This window comes from Corvus hawaiiensis, chromosome 5 (genome assembly GCF_020740725.1).
Source record: "Corvus hawaiiensis isolate bCorHaw1 chromosome 5, bCorHaw1.pri.cur, whole genome shotgun sequence".
NCBI classification, from domain to species: Eukaryota; Metazoa; Chordata; class Aves; order Passeriformes; family Corvidae; genus Corvus; species Corvus hawaiiensis.
In genome coordinates this window covers 64,379,861-64,395,587 of record NC_063217.1, presented here as the reverse complement: position 1 = coordinate 64,395,587, position 15,727 = coordinate 64,379,861, and positions in this window count along the sequence as shown.

Sequence of the window (15,727 nt, the reverse complement as noted above, 5' to 3'; positions counted from 1 at the left end):
TTATTTAAAAGTGATAGAAACCTCTAGGATCTGCAACCCCACCATTGTTTCTGTTTGGAAAATCAGTTGTCAGAAGCTCCAATTAGACTTAATTGAATTCTGCTGTAGCAGTACCTAGAATTTTAATTGACTGGGAAGGTGATCATAAATCTCTGTTCAAAATACAGCTGGGCCATGAGCAATCCCCAGAAGAGCCCAACAAAGTGCCACAGAGAAGGACCTGCTTATTCTGCAGGCAAGGCTGCCTCTACACCATAAGACAAACATTCAGAAGGGAAAATCCCAGTAGAAAAAGCCAGTCCTGCAGTCCATCATATTCTCCAGTGCAGATAGCTATGAATTACCAAGGAGTCCTACCACAAACATGTTCGTGTACATACTGCCAACAACATCCTTAAAGGTTGTTTGTTCCACCTCTCATTTGCCTCTGCTCTTGCACTTGGCTTTATTGCTGGGTGTTTAGTTTCTACTTTAAATACATTGACATCATTGCTATTCCCATGCTGGCCTCCATTAGACACATGCTTGTCTCTCACTCTGCTTTTTTCCTTTTAGGTCAGGTTACTTTCAGTCTGATATTCAGCTGTTCTGGAGATGTGGTCTTTGCAAATAAAACTCTGCAAGGTCACTGCACTCATGGTATTGAACTGCAATGGTTTTCACATGCTTAATTCCTTGTCTAAACCTGCCCAGTCTCAGATTTAGACAGGAATAACTGAGTAAAAGTTGTGAATTGGGATGATTTTGCTGATTCAGTGAAATCACTAGTAAAGGAAGCAGAGCAGCTGAGTGACAGAGCTGGAAAATATATTATAGGGAAGTTAAGCTTGCAAGCAGCTGTACCAAACAAAGAGGCCAGCAAAAAATAGAAACAAGATTGGGATAAAATTAAGAAGTTTTAATAGACCGAGGGAATTAGACACAAAGGAAGATCAGGCATCAGACCTAAATCCTTTTTCAGGATCAAAAGGGTCCAAAGAGGAGACAGAAGGAACCTAACTCCATTTATCTCACCTAGAGAGAAGATGTCCCATCACACAGTTAGGACTCAGGGCTCAGAGAGAGATAGAAGAAAAATGCCAATGGTGTGGAGAAAGATAGCTTACGGATCAAAATAAAAGGCATTGCAAGGATGAGCGCAAGGCTGAGCTCCTTCATGGTGTATATGTGGTAGAGAGGCATCAAGACTCATTAAAGCAAAGTTTATCTCAGAAAAAGCAGAACTGCCACAACTGAGCAAGAGACAGGAATAATTTTCGAGTTCTCCATGTTATCACTTCACAGCAGAGGGTTTTCTCTTAAAGAACTGGGGCTTTGTAAACTCCTGGCAATGATGCCTCCACATGTCTCACAAAGGATGGCACTGTCATGGTATGAGTCAATGGAGGCAACATTAATTTACCATTTATTTTATTTTATTAAATATTTGTTTATTATTTATTAAATAAATAGTAAATTTGAGGCAAGGAGTGACTGGTCCTGTGCCACCTCCCAGGTAAGTAACCAAGCTGAAATTGGATGGAAGAGATGTCTGACAGCAGTGTCAGCCAGGATCCACACAACTTCCCAGACACTAAGGAGATGCTCTGTAGTAGAAAATGAACCTCAAAAATCCACACCAAATGTCAATTTTCCCTTTCCAAAAAGAGCAAAGAAGACTCAAAATGGCCATGCAAGTGAAAGTTCCCTCTCTTCAAAAGATTGAATTTTAGAGCAAAGAATTTGGCCATAGCAAGATCTTTAGTTCAAGGCTGCATGTAGCAGAGCCTGGTATACTAGTTTTGGGAGCAAATTTAATAACCTATATCTGAGATGATGCTATAAAACAGGGCATTACAGTGAAAGCTCTGGAAATGATCAAATGAGTTACAGACAACAGCTAGAGGATGCTCCAGAGTAAGAATTTGGAAAGTGACTGTCAGTAGAAGTTGAAAGTGACATTCATGGCAGGTTGTTTGATGTTACATTGAGCTCTTGGACCCTGAACATCAGCAGTTTCCCTATATAATGATTTTACGGTGTTTTTCCACTGTTTTCTCTCCAGGAATCATCAATAGCTGAAGGAAAATGTGCCCTTGTCAAGAATGCCGGATGGTGTTACCAGCAGTTACCAGCAGAGACCTCCACTTCAGCCATCTCTATCACTCTTCACCCTCAGGAAACTGCCAGTTAAGTCAGCCCCAGGCAAAGACGACAGGCACCCAGCAGGCTGAGCAACAGCAATGTCACTGCAACGTGTCTAAGAAATACGCAGGCCCTCCAGGGGTTAAGTTGCCGCCAAGCTCTGTGCCACCACACCTGCACTGCCTGAGGGGCTGCAAAGCCTCCTCCCAGGCTGAAGTCATGGGCATCTCTGTCTAAGAAGTGACCTGAGGATCAGGAAGATGTCTGCAGCAGGCTCTGTCTGATACCCACCAGCCTGTGTTTCATCCCAAACCCAGGGAAGCAGGAGCTCAAGTCCCAGTGGGAGCTCCCACTTCAGAAGAGTAACAGATTTTGAGGCCTTTTCTCATGTTAGCTCAACAGTCAGTTTCCACAGCCAGAGAAGGGACAATGGGAAAAGCCAGCCTTCTCAATGACTGCCTCCTCCACCAGTACAGGGGTGCAACAACAATGGGTTGGAGTGTCTACAGAGGAGACCAGGCATCACACAAGTGGTGGCAGGAGGGACGGCAGCAGTACAACACTGCAGCCTGTGAGAGTTAAGTGATTTTTCTGACTCTAATGATCTGCAAAGGCAGCCTACAAAGGAAAAGCAATTTTCTGGTTGTTTTTCTTTGTGCTGCATAGAAGAGTGTCAAGGATGTCCTTGAGCCTCTTTCAAACCTGCCAGTTTCTTCCCAGCTTTTCAATGTGTTTTTACATAATCTGTTTCTCTTAGAAGACTTTACGGAAAGATGGCAGAGGGGAAGGATCTGAGCTACTCCTACTGAAAACCAAGTGGCTGTTATTAAGACCATGAAGTGTATGTTGGGCGTTTTGTGTGTTTTTCTCACCCCTTCCTGAAATCCCAGAGACAAGGACAAGATGCTGTCTCTGCATACCTCAGCTGCTTCTTTGAGAAATGAAACATTTCTCTTGCCTCAAGGGAAATACAGCAAAGAGCAGCCTTCATACCCGTGGTGTTTCTGATTTTACAAAGACAGAAGGCCATTTGCAAGCTTTTCTCATTGTCGTGGTTTGATGCATAGCTAGGCGCCAAGCACACGAAATCTAGTTATTTGCATAAGGGGAAATAAGGATTATTGAGGAAAACAGAAAAGACTGCAAGGCAAAACAGGCCCACATTTAAGCAGTTACAATATAAAGAAAGTTTATTACTAACAGAATGAAAAGTGAAAAGACATAATAAGAAATTAAAGCAAACTTTCAAATACCTTTCTCTCCCAGTGCCTCCCTCCTTCCCACTGACCTGTGCCAGGGATAACAAAACATGGGATTTGGTCAGTATTGCATTTCTTAAGAGTCCTTTTATGCATAAGGAAAGGAGTTTCTTCTGCTGTGCTGTGGGATTCTTCACAACTCAGCAATCCGCCTGGAAAAAACAATCTGCTGAAGTGACAAAAAAAAATCTCTCCCATGAAATCTTAGAGTCTTCTCACACTGCCAACCATGGGCCATAACATAGGGTTTCAGTCTTTTAAGGATGAATTATTCTAGCCTGAAAACAAAGGTTCTCTCCTTCAAAATCTCTAAAGGCCTCTCACAGCTTCTATGTAACCTGGCATAGGCATTCTCTTATCTTCACAAGCCGCGCGTGGATTTTCCATCCCCCCACGTACTTTAATGAATTATAGAGAAAACAGTCTCTAATATTACAGTCTTAACCATGGCTTGCAAAGAGAATTTTAAGCTCCGCGCTAGAAGTGCCTCTGCCCTCTTTTCCCACCGCCATTTTGGCTTCGTCCAATGTGACTTTACTTTTCCTTTCTTTCTGACCTTGGAGTTGCCATGTTCTTCTCCCTCACATGACTTACTTTTTTCTCACTGACTTGGAAGAAAAGGTGGCCTTGTTGGCTGCATATGGTGTTCTTTTCAGTTTGGCACAAGCTGTTGGCTCTGTTGGCTGCAGAGAAGCTCTACCTGCAGCTGCCGGCTTCACACAGGGCTGCAGTGGCTTCAGATGAAATCTTGGCCATGTGGTCCTAGCCGTGTGGCAGCTCATAGCTGTTTCTCAGCTGCCTGCGGCTCTGGGACGGCTTTTTCCCCAGTGGCTAGACAAAGCTAGACAAGTGCCGCCGTGCCGGGGGAGGGAGCCCGGTCTGGAGCTCGGGCCTGTTCCCTCCCCTCCTCTCAGCAGGAGACCAGCAACTTGTCCATCAGCTAAATTTTAAAACCATTACACTCATGTATCACAAGAGATACATGAAAAATGGGCCTGTTTTCTCCTCCTCTTAAGTGTCTCTCAGCCTTCAAACCTATTTATGTGCAGGTGTAGTAGTTTGAAAAAAAAACAGTGGGAGGCACCAAGTCAGAATAACAATTTAATAGGGAAATTAAAAAAAAAAATAAAGGCAGAAAACACTGGTTTAAACTGACAGTCAGGATACAACCTGACACCCTGTTAGTTAGGGTGGTGGTAGCAGTCTGATAAAATGGTGGCTGCAGTCCTCCTGAAGTGGTGGATGTGTTTCCTATAGAAGGGTCTGCTCTTCCTTGGAAGGTCCAGTGGTGGCTATGTAGCACCTGTCCACTGGGAATCCAGTGGAAAGGGTGTCTGTGGTCTTTGGAATCTCAGATTATATCCAGGATGGAATGCTTGCTTGGTTCCTCCTTCTGGGTGGAGCATCTCACAATGGGATGATGAGTCATGAGGCAAGGCACTGATGGGCTCATTAACAGAAGACTGTGGTGGCCAATTGACCAGTGGCACAAGAGACAGAGAGGGCTCTTGGTAAGACAGTCTCTGGTGCCTAAGACTTATCGGCTATGGTGAGGGAAAGAAGCCTCTCCCAGGATGCCTTGTTCGATTATGGTAATGTACTCCAGTTATGATTACCCAGTTGGCTCTTGGTGTTAGCCACACCCCTGTACTTAAGCTCGAGCTCTCATGTGTTCGGGGTCATTTGTCTCTAGAACCCTTCACAAGTTGTAGCAATAAACTGCTTTCTGTGAAACTCTAAGCAAGAACCCTTCTCAAATCCTTGCCGTCAGCTTAATATTACTGAAGCCATCCCTGCATCTGTGTGCTTATGCATATGAGCCACAGAACCACAGGGGACTCAGTAATAGAAGATAGTCAGGAGGGAGTTATCTATGAGTCATGCAGCAAGTCATTGATGGGCCAATTAATGGAAGATAGTCCAGAGGGAGGAGGCAACGAAACACTGCCCCACCTGGTTTCAACAGCTCATGAGGATGGTAATAGAATACACTGCAACTCAGGACAGCAGGACAAGACAAGGCACACACAAACAAGTCTAACCTATCACATATTAAAGGACATCATGGAGGCACAGGGCCATTGGACAATGATCTGGGCAAAACCCCTGACAAGATACAGGTGGTATCCCAGGCTTTGGACAAGCATGGGAGGGAAGGGCACAAGGACAAAAGCACCTTACAGCTCCACTTTCTCTCCCCATCCCGCCACCCTGCTGGCATTCAGAGCCCTCCTTCTCTGGGGAGCACTGCATTGTGAAATATCCAGATCCAAGCCAAGACAGCCTTCAAATATTACTATGTGGCTCCATTTTATACAGTATCTTCCATAAAGCAAGTTATTATTTTTCTGGCAATTCACTCATGAGCAATGGGCAGATTTTCCCATTTGATGGTAACAACCATAAGTTGACAACACAGACATATCCATTGCATCTCCACAGCATCCAAATACAGACCTTTTAATAGAGGTTTTGTTGTTGTTTTCTTCAGCATACCAAGAACATCTCTTTTAAAATATATCTAGCTTGTTTGGTGTCATGGATGGTCTATTTCTCCAGCAGCAAAATATCCACTCTATTATCAGATTCTGAGTTGAAATCAATCCAGAAATACAATGTTAGTACAATAACGACACACTTTAGCAGAATAAATCATTGCTTTCCTCACCACAAGAGTGGCTCGTGCTGCAATGAGTCACCTATTTGGAACACGTTACTCCCTATAATTAACAGCATGGCTCCCTTCCCGTCCTACATGGGGCTATGCATGATCTCACATGCTCCCTTTTAAGTGCCCATGGATATTTGATGCTCACCTACAAGGGCTGCATAATGGAGGCAATACATCTTCAGTGAAGAGAAATGACAGAATAAGAAGACTGAACCAATTCATCGCTTAATGCAAAGTGTTACTTTGCTGCAACCAGAGCATTGTGCCACAACTGATTGCAAACAAGACTACACGTCCATATGGACTGTCTGCTATAGTAGTACCCATTCATTTTGGAGCCCGTATTACTGCAGAGAATAGATTATATCTCAGGTACACAGTAAATATCCCATTGAGTACAATGTCTCTTCCCAGCAAACAAATGAGTTTTGCCTCACATAACACAGTTTTATAAACAAGATAAGGAAACAGAGAAACACCAAGAGATGGGGAGATTTGCAAAAAGCTCAATTGATAGCTGTTTCCATGAAGGACATGCTAAAAATTCAGTGAGTTGATGTTAGAGGGAAGTCGAGGAAGGGGAAGCAGTTACAAAAGGCTTGTCCTTGCTCCTGAAAGGGAGAAAGCCCTAAAAGGTTTCCAGAGTCCTCCAGGTATCACTGAGACAAAAGCAAACCTTTCTGGTTTCAGACATTTAGTGGTTCATGATGACCAGCTCTATTCAGGCATGCTGCAGCATTCAAAAAAATCAAACCAGAACAGTTTAAAAGTCTGCAGACTGCAAAGTGAACACATGGAGAAATTTGGCTTGTCTTTGTCTCCTTCCCACTCTCTGCTTGTTGATTAGTCATCTCCAGGTACTGCTGGAGCACTCCCTGCTCAGCACAGCCCAGGAACCCTCTGCTCCCCTCAACAACTTCCTAGACAAGATATCTTGCTCAAATATTGGGTCACGATGTGGCAAGCACAACAAGAGCTGGTTAAAGGAACACTGTGTTACTACCAGTTCTACTCTCTGTGCCTGTGCTTGGGGCTACTCCTGCAGCCCCCAGGTTCAGCAGTTCCCTGCTCATGTACTTTCACTGCAAAAGAAACACCCTCTTTCCTCCTCCATGCTACTCACCCTCCGGTGGTTTGCAAGGACTCAGGCTTATTTGTCAAATGCTCTGCTAGCCTAACGCAGATGGTGACAGCTCCTGAAAATTCAGTGACAAGGGAAAAAAATAAGAACATTTTAAATCAGTCTTCCGTACATGAAGGAAGGGGTGACAGCCATGCTGGACCACCCTTACACACAGATATAGGCTGGGAGAAAATGTCGCTTCCATGATTTACAGAGGATCAGCACTATTGGAAGTGTTGCATAAAATTATGGTGCTTGCATCTCCTCACCTTCCAGGCAATCTGCTGCCAGGGAGTTTGGTGGGCAAGGGGCTCCTCTGAAAAAATTAAAGCTTCTTACAGTAATTCTGCCTTGGAGGGACTGGGAAGCTCAACATTTCCTCACATTTTGGCTATGTGAATCCAGCTGAGTCTGTGGATGTGCAATAAAATGTATTTGCCATAAATGGTCAAGGTGTGGGGTTGGGGTTTTCCCTCCTTTTTCTTTCCATTCACTGGATTGCCAGATCAATGAAGAAGAGGCAGACAGATCCATGGGAGCCAGCTCAGAAAAGATCCTCACCCAGATCCAACATTTTACACTCCCCTTGATGCCCACACCTTCCATCCCTCCTTCTCCAAACTGAACAAGTAAAAACCTCTGAGACAGGTTTTTTTTGGGATATGTCAAAAAGAGAAATATCTTTATCATAAATGAAGTAAAGAGTTCGGCTTTCGCATTCATGGGATGACGAGAAATTGGTGTGAAGTTATTGCTTTTATTAGTACATGATTGAGCTGTCAATTAGTCCCTAAAGTTAAGAAAGTTTACAGTCATATTCTTCACTGTTACAAATGTTTAAATGCTAAGTGTTACTCTAATATTCCAGTCAAAGTTTAAAAGTTTAGACTGTATTACAAAACCTTGTAATATTTCTTGAATTAATCTTCAAGTTAAGCTGTGTTGCAGAAAGGGAAAGCCCTCACCTGTTGCCAAGGAGCTATATTTAGAAGGCTAGATGGGAGCCTGTCACCGAGGTCCATGGAAACCATGAATTTTAATGCAGGATTCTCCCGCCAAAAATCTGGACGACATCACCGAGAGACTGCACCCCTAGCAGCAAGCGAGCCATTGGTCAAAAGACTTTACATCATAGCCTAAACTAGAGCCAATGATTTGGACTTTGAAAGGACTCTACCAATCCTCTCCTACTTTGAAGGTGGGACACTGGGCAGTGATGGGAGGAGCCAGAGGGATATAAAATTCCAGTCCCGGACTGGAGACTGCTTTTTTTGCTCGGGATTAGCGTAAGCAAAGCCTGCCACTGTGGGTATTAGGCCTGCTTCTTAGAAGACTTTTGCTTGGGACTAGCCCAAGCAAACCCCAGTGCTGTGGGTCTCTGCATTGGGTCAATAGCCGTATTGGCTCTAAGGATCTTTGATCACTGTGAACCCAGATAAGCTATTTTTGATTAGGGAATTTGGTCGTGTTGTTTAATAAATTAAATTTTAAAATTCAAATTGAGTGTGGCTTCATTCCTGACAATCCTCAACCTTCCTACACCCTCTACAAAACAAGTAAGGATCATCCCATTTCACAGATAAGGAGGCTGAAAAAGCAACCCTGTTTTTTCAGGGCATTTTCAGATTGGAGCCAGATAGAACTGAAGAATTGTGGAAAATTGAGGAAATCATCCAGATTTGCAGCTGCCGGATCCTCTGCCTTGCTGTGCTTCCCCAGGGAGGCCTCACATATGTGGAAAAACAGCTCTGAAAAGCAACAGTATTGTTTGCTAATGTTGGTAGCAGAATATAAAGTGGAAACAAAACCAGCATTTTTCTTTCCCTCTCCTTTTTTACATTTTCCTTCACTTCACCAGCAGGGGAAAAGACTTCCCTATGCAAGCACAGAAAAAGGGAAGAAAATCAAGCAATTTTCCATCTCCAATCAAATATAGAAGAAATTCTTGAAAAGCCGGTTAAAAAAATGTTCTAGATCTCCCAGAACAAATACTTTCTTGTTTTGCTGTTCAAAGTTTCCTTTAACTTCTAGATACATTTATTTCTGTGGTTCAGAGAGCCACAATTCCCACGATTCTTCCATAGTCCAGAGAGAATATCCAAACCAAGGTGAGAAGAGAGAGATCTAGAGTGGTTTTTACTCACAAATTTTCTGTCCTTAGGGATCGGTGTCTTGCCATCAACTCTCCACCATTATGTTACAGTGCAGATACTGTACCACGTACCAAACAAGGAGGGCTGTAGAAAGGAAACATATATAGGCTGATTCTTGATAGATGCTTCAGAGATGTTTATTTCTCCAGCCGCATGGCCGGGATCTGCCGAGGAACTGCTCAATCGCGGGACCCGAGGGTCCTTCCCCACGCAGCGGAACACAAAACAACCAATGGGGAATGAGGCTGACCAGGGGCTAGGGAAACCCTATCTCTCTCCCCCAGGGCCCCTCTCCCAGGGCCACAAGGCAGGGGGGAAGGGACCCCGACAGAGATCACCAAGGGTCTCTCACAAACAAGGCTGAACTACTACCCAGCAGAAACTCGTTTATTCACCTAGCAGTAAAAATAGAGGGCTCATATTGCACTTGTCTGAGATTAAAAAAATAGAAATTGGAAGAAAGGTTGGGCTCACAGTGTGTTTCTGAGTGCTGGAGGGGCTGCCAAGTGCCAGCTGAAGCCCATCAATGTGTGGAAGGAGGCAATGGTATATCCTGACCTTATAATTATACCTGCCACAAGTAACTCTGCAGCTGGCACTGTGTCAAAGTGCTTGCTGGCAGCCCCAGATTTCCCACCAACTTCCAGGATCCCAGGATCCCTGCACTCAATGAAGGCATCCCCAAGCTTTGTCTCAGAGCTACCTGACAGCTGGACAGTAACTGGAAAACACGTAAAATAGAAACTGCAGCAAATGCCATTTGAAAAATAACTAGCTGTGAGGTCCCAGCACCCCCCACCCCACCACCCAGATGCCCCAAAGCCCCAGCACCCATCACCCACAGCCAAGGAATTGTCACCTCTCCCTGCAAGCGGTTTCAGCAGGGCATTGCCACATCCTCAGACTGAAGACATGCAGCACACAGCACTGATGCTGCAGACAATAAATAAGTGGCATTGCAAATAAAATGTGCCATCACCCATAACCATCATCTCATATTTGATTATTATAAATATATAACTTTTTTTTTTAAGAGAGCTGCATTCACCATCTATCTTGGTGGAAGGCACTAAAGGGTTTGGAGATGATGTGCTGGAAAAGATGCAGTGCTCATTAATCCAAGTGTTTTGGCAAAGCTCCTGCTTTCCCATACACCTACACGTGTAGCTGTGGAGCCAGCCCAGCTGTGCTGTGCTCACTGAGACAGCTTGGACTGGACACCATTCAATTAAAGTGATGCAGAGTTCATGCTGAAAGCTACAAAACCATATACAAAGCCCATCCATGACCTGAAAACATCAGGCATATGAGTTTGGGGGGTTTTTCCCTTTAAAACAGACCAGGGCTATGTTTATTTTTCTGTCAAATCCCACTGTTTTCTAGCTGAGCGAATAAATGTATGCAGTTTTTGTAAGCAGGCCAGCTCTGCTCTTTGCTTGACACCTCACCTGGAGATGCAGTGGCATTTCATTTATCCTGCTTGTCTCAGGGTTAATTTTTGCAGCAGCCAGGAAGGGCATAGCCCTGGAATGATTTGATGCCACCTCATGCCATGGACATAGGGTGGTGCCGTTTCTTTGGTGGTGTGTGGTCACATCAGCCTGGATTCCACGTGGTGAGCAGTCACATGTTACTTGTGCACCGATCTGCATGCTCTGCTATTAGTATTGTTGTTACTCTTTTTCCTATTTCTTTGCTTTTTCTAGTAAATTGCTCTTATCTCAACTTCTTGTGCCTCCAATTCTCCTCTCCATCCTGCTGCACAGGGAACATAAATTGTGTGGTGAGCAATCACATGTAAATAGTTTGCCTATCTTGTACACTCTGTTATTAGTGTCTTGTTGTTACTGTTAATTTTCTTACTCCATTGCTGTTTCTAGTAAATTGTTCTTATCTCAACCTGTGAACTTTAACTTTTTGTGCCTTCAATTCTCCTCTCCATTTCACCGCAGGGGCGGAGGGGGAAAGTTAGCAAGCAGCACGTGGTCTGGGGTGTGTTAGTGGGAACATTAAATTGGAGAATACCATTCCTAAACCACGTCTCAGAACCTGGAAATGGAGTTGGTCTTCATATTGACTCTCAGCCATTTAAATGAAGGTGACAGCACAAGTGATAAGGTTTCCTTAAAGAAGAGAGAGGCCATCACAACTGAGAGTGGTACAACCACGCTGTTTCATGAGGACAACCAAATGGTAATTTCCTACATTTACAAGAGAAGTCAGTGTAGCAATTACAGAAGGTTTGGTGATAATGTGAACTTGGCTACCACCAGCAGCTAGACAGGCTTTCAGTCAATTGTGATGAGTGAGTTTCTCTTCTTGCATATGTCTGCCCTGCACTGTATAAAGAATAAGTGCGTCCAGGATTTCTAAATCCTGATACCAGGCCAGGATGCTGCCCATTGACAGTGCCCTAAAAGCCCCAAGTTGGAGTAAAAATCAGACCTTTACTTTGCTAGACTTTGGATCTTGAATGGCATCGCAGGAGGGATGCTCAGATAGGTCACGGACTGCGAAACAGCCTTTCCCCTCCAGGACACACATTCAAGCCTTGCTGGAGTCACTAATGACCAACCACCCTGGCTTCACTGCGTTTGCAAGCATGTTTTTTGTTTCACAGGTTTGCCTTGCTGCTGGACTAGGTCACTGGCTGCTTCTGAGTTGCCTGGACAGTGTTCCTGCCATGAATTTTAGTGCCCAGAGCTTACTGTCCATCTCAGGAGGAATTTTCTGCTGACCTGGACTCAGCTCAGTGAAGGGGAAATGGATTTAGTGTCAAACAAAGTCCTAATTTCCTGAGGTGAAGGGTCTCTCATAAGGCAGTGTCTGCTCCCTTGCAAAGGACGAGTTATTCAAAACTGTCCCTTGTCCATCCAACAGACAGAAATCCTGAAATTACTCCAGAAGTATCTTTGGGATGTTTTTAATATCACATTTGTGTATCTATTGCATGACTCTTTCTTTCCATGCCCTCACCTTGTCAGTCACTGAGTGTATCCCTCCTTTATATTGAGAGGCCAAGGATGAAATATCATTTAAACAATTTCAGCAAGATCTCAGAAGAGCCTTGGGCAACCCACCAAACAGTCAAGAGATAATAAAACCAGTATTTCTTCAGACCATTGCTGCCTTGGAGCGCTTCTCTGGCATCAGTCAGAGCCAGTCACGGGTAGCCCTGCTCCATGCCATACACCCAGGAGCAGGAGGTGGAGGTGGCACATGCTCCAAAAGCCAGGTCTGAGCTGTAGTGACACAGTGAACCCCAGGGTGGTAAAGCACCAAAAGGGGCTGAAGAGAAGTCGGAAGAGACTGACCCATGGCAGTGAAGGGATTCAGAAGACAGCCCTGACAGCTCCCTGAAGACAGGAAGCATGCTGTGCCAAGGAGAGCGATGCTTTCACCCTGCAGGGATCAGCTCCAGATCAGACTTTCTCTGCAAACTGTCTTCTGGACTTAAAGCTACTGAAAGTCTGTTAGGAAGAGCCCTCATTAATCCTCTGATATCCCTGGCATAGAGGTGAAACTAGAACTTCTTTCAAAAAAAGAAACTAGAACACAATAAAGGCAGCAAGTTCAGCTGTTCTCTGAGGAAAAGAGCAGATTCACCCAAACTCCAGGGTGTACCCATGGAGGAAAGAGAACCTTTCCATGTCTCTTAAAGCTGCCCTGGAAGGACAAAAATCCATTCATAATGAAATCTATGATGTTCGATGCAATGCAAGTAGGGAATTCAGAGAGGATTTTGCTATCGAATAAGCAGATCATTTTTGCAGGATGATAAACCTAGGCACAGTCCAGGTTGCCTTTGCCATGACTTTTTTGCATTACCTCAGCAAAGCAGCCCCTCTGGCACACAGCTGGGGAGAGGACACAGCCCAGCCGGCCACCTGGGAAGTGGCCAGCTCCCAACCCTTGTCTTTGTGGCTGGGAGTTAACAAAACCTCAAGCTTTGCCAACTCACTGCCTGGACCAGGCCAGAGGGGTCAGGGGCGCTCAGCCACATGCAACCTGGTGCCCTGAGGTCAGGGTGGCTGCAGAAGGCACGAGAAGCCGAAAACTCCACCAGATGCCTAAAAGGGGGCTTCCAACTTCGTGTGTCCAGCAGCACCAAGAGCTTCCCAGCCTGAATTCTGGGCTTCCCGACTCGTGCTGAGGCCGGTCAGAGCTGAGCAAAGCCACTGGGGTGTCAGGGTCTCCTCCCCCCGCCATGTAGCCCTGGGAGAGGGGCCCTGAGGGCACAGATACATGGGGTTTCCCGAGCCCCTGGTCAGCCTCGTTCCCCATTGGTTGGTTTGTGTTTCCCTGGGCAGGCAAGGACCCTCAGTCCAGACTGTGAGGGTTCCTCGGCAGAGCTCTGGCCATGCGGCTGGGGAAATAAACATCTCTGAAACATCTATCAAGAATCTGTCCGCATATATTTTTCTTTTCCACGGGCCTTCTGGTTTGATATATGCGGGTTACAGTAATCCCCGCTGTAACAAATGGTGGATAATGCGAGCAGAACGATCCCCGATCCCTACAGCGACTGATTTGTGTGAGTAAACCCTGGAAACTTTGGATTCCTCTTCTTGGTTTTGTTTTGCTATTCCATATCTAAACTATGGAGGAACCGTGGGAAGACTCTTGGCTTTCAGAGCTGCATATGGACATTTATCTTAAACTTAAAAAGATTCTTGAACAACGATTTGTAAATTTGATCTTGATTCAAGCTCAAAAAGAACTGAAACACTTCCTGGCATGGTTGTTTAAGAACTTTTTCTATGTTTCTTGGGATTTAATTCTTACCAAGGAGTTTTGGAAGACTGCTGGGACACAGTTAATATTGGAGTCAAAATACATGCCGATGGAAGAATATTTTCGTGAATATTATTTAATTACCGAGACTGTTGAACAATGTCAGCTGTGTCCTGGTGAAGGGAAGCCTGGCTAAGGGACCGTGCGACCCAGGCCACGTGGACCGCTCTGCGAGCAGCAGCGAGGCAGTTCCCGCGCACGGGTGGAGACACGCGAGCTGCAGTGTCGGTGGCAGAGCGAGGCGCGGCGGGAGCGGCGGGAGCAGCGGGACCCGGCAGCGCCCACCTGGCCCCGCACAGCGTGTGGTGGAGCGAGCCCCGTGAATGCCCGACTGAGAGGGGTGGCACGCGGGCAGCGGCTGGCAGCGGTGGAAGGGAGCCGCGCCCAGCCGAAACGCGCGCTGGAGCAGGGCGCGGGAGGGTCATCGCTCAGGGGCTCGGCCGAGATGCAGTGCCTGGCAGCGGCAGCGAAGCTGCGACCAGAGGAGGCGATGCACGGAGAACTGAGCAGTGTGGCCCGGCCTGGCCCGCGCAGCCCCGAACATGACCCCGGGAAAAGCGCGCAGGCACCAGCAGCCCCGACAATTCCAACACGGGAGCGACCGAAAGAGAGAGCAAAGACGCAGCGAGACAGAAAACAGCAGCCACTCGGAAAAAGGAAAAGATCATAGTAGCTAAGATCTTAGGGGTAGTAAAATGGTATAATGTTAAGCAAAATTATGGTTTTATAACAAGATGTGACAACCAGCAAGACATATTCGTGCATAGAACTGCTATTAAAAAGAATAACCCTGAAAAATGCATCCCAAGCTTGGGAGATGGAGAAGTGGTGGAATTTAATATTGTACTAGGGAGAAAAGGGTTACAAGCATCGCAGGTCACTGGGCCTGATGGTGTTCCTGTAAAAGGCAGTATATATGCAAAAAATCGTAGTCATGTTAGACAATATCTCCATTGTAAGCCCCCCCTACAGTCTCCCTTTCCTAATCCCACCTTTCCCTTTTACCCTATGTCCTATTACCCCCAGTGTATTCCCAATCCGTTTTTTCATCCATGGTTTCCCTCACAAAACCATACCTTTGCCAATTGTTTCCCCAAAAATCCCTTTCCAATGCTGAGTGGGGGATGAAAAGAGGGAGGGAAAAATTAAACCCTCTCCTGCCTCAGTTTCCCCACAAAGCATGCCTGGAGAGTTCTGTCTCCCTTCTGTCAGCCCTAAGATGTTCCACAGAATCTGTTTGGACATTTAAAGACTCAGGAGGGTGGCTTGTTTTGTTTTGAAACTGTTCTTGTTATTCTTATCCAGTTGTTTTCAATATTAAGTTTTACATCTCTTTTGTTAAAAATAAACGGGTGAAATGTCAGGGTCTCCTCCCCTCACCATGTAGCCCTGGGAGAGGGGCCCTGAGGGCACAGACACATGGGGTTTCCTGAGCCCCTGGTCAGCCTCGTTCCCCATTGGTTGGTTTGTGTTTCCCTGGGCAGGCAAGGACCCTCAGTCCAGACTGTGAGGGTTCCTCGGCAGAGCTCTGGCCATGCGGCTGGGGAAATAAACATCTCTGAAACATCTATCAAGAATCTGTCCGCATATATATTTCTTTTCC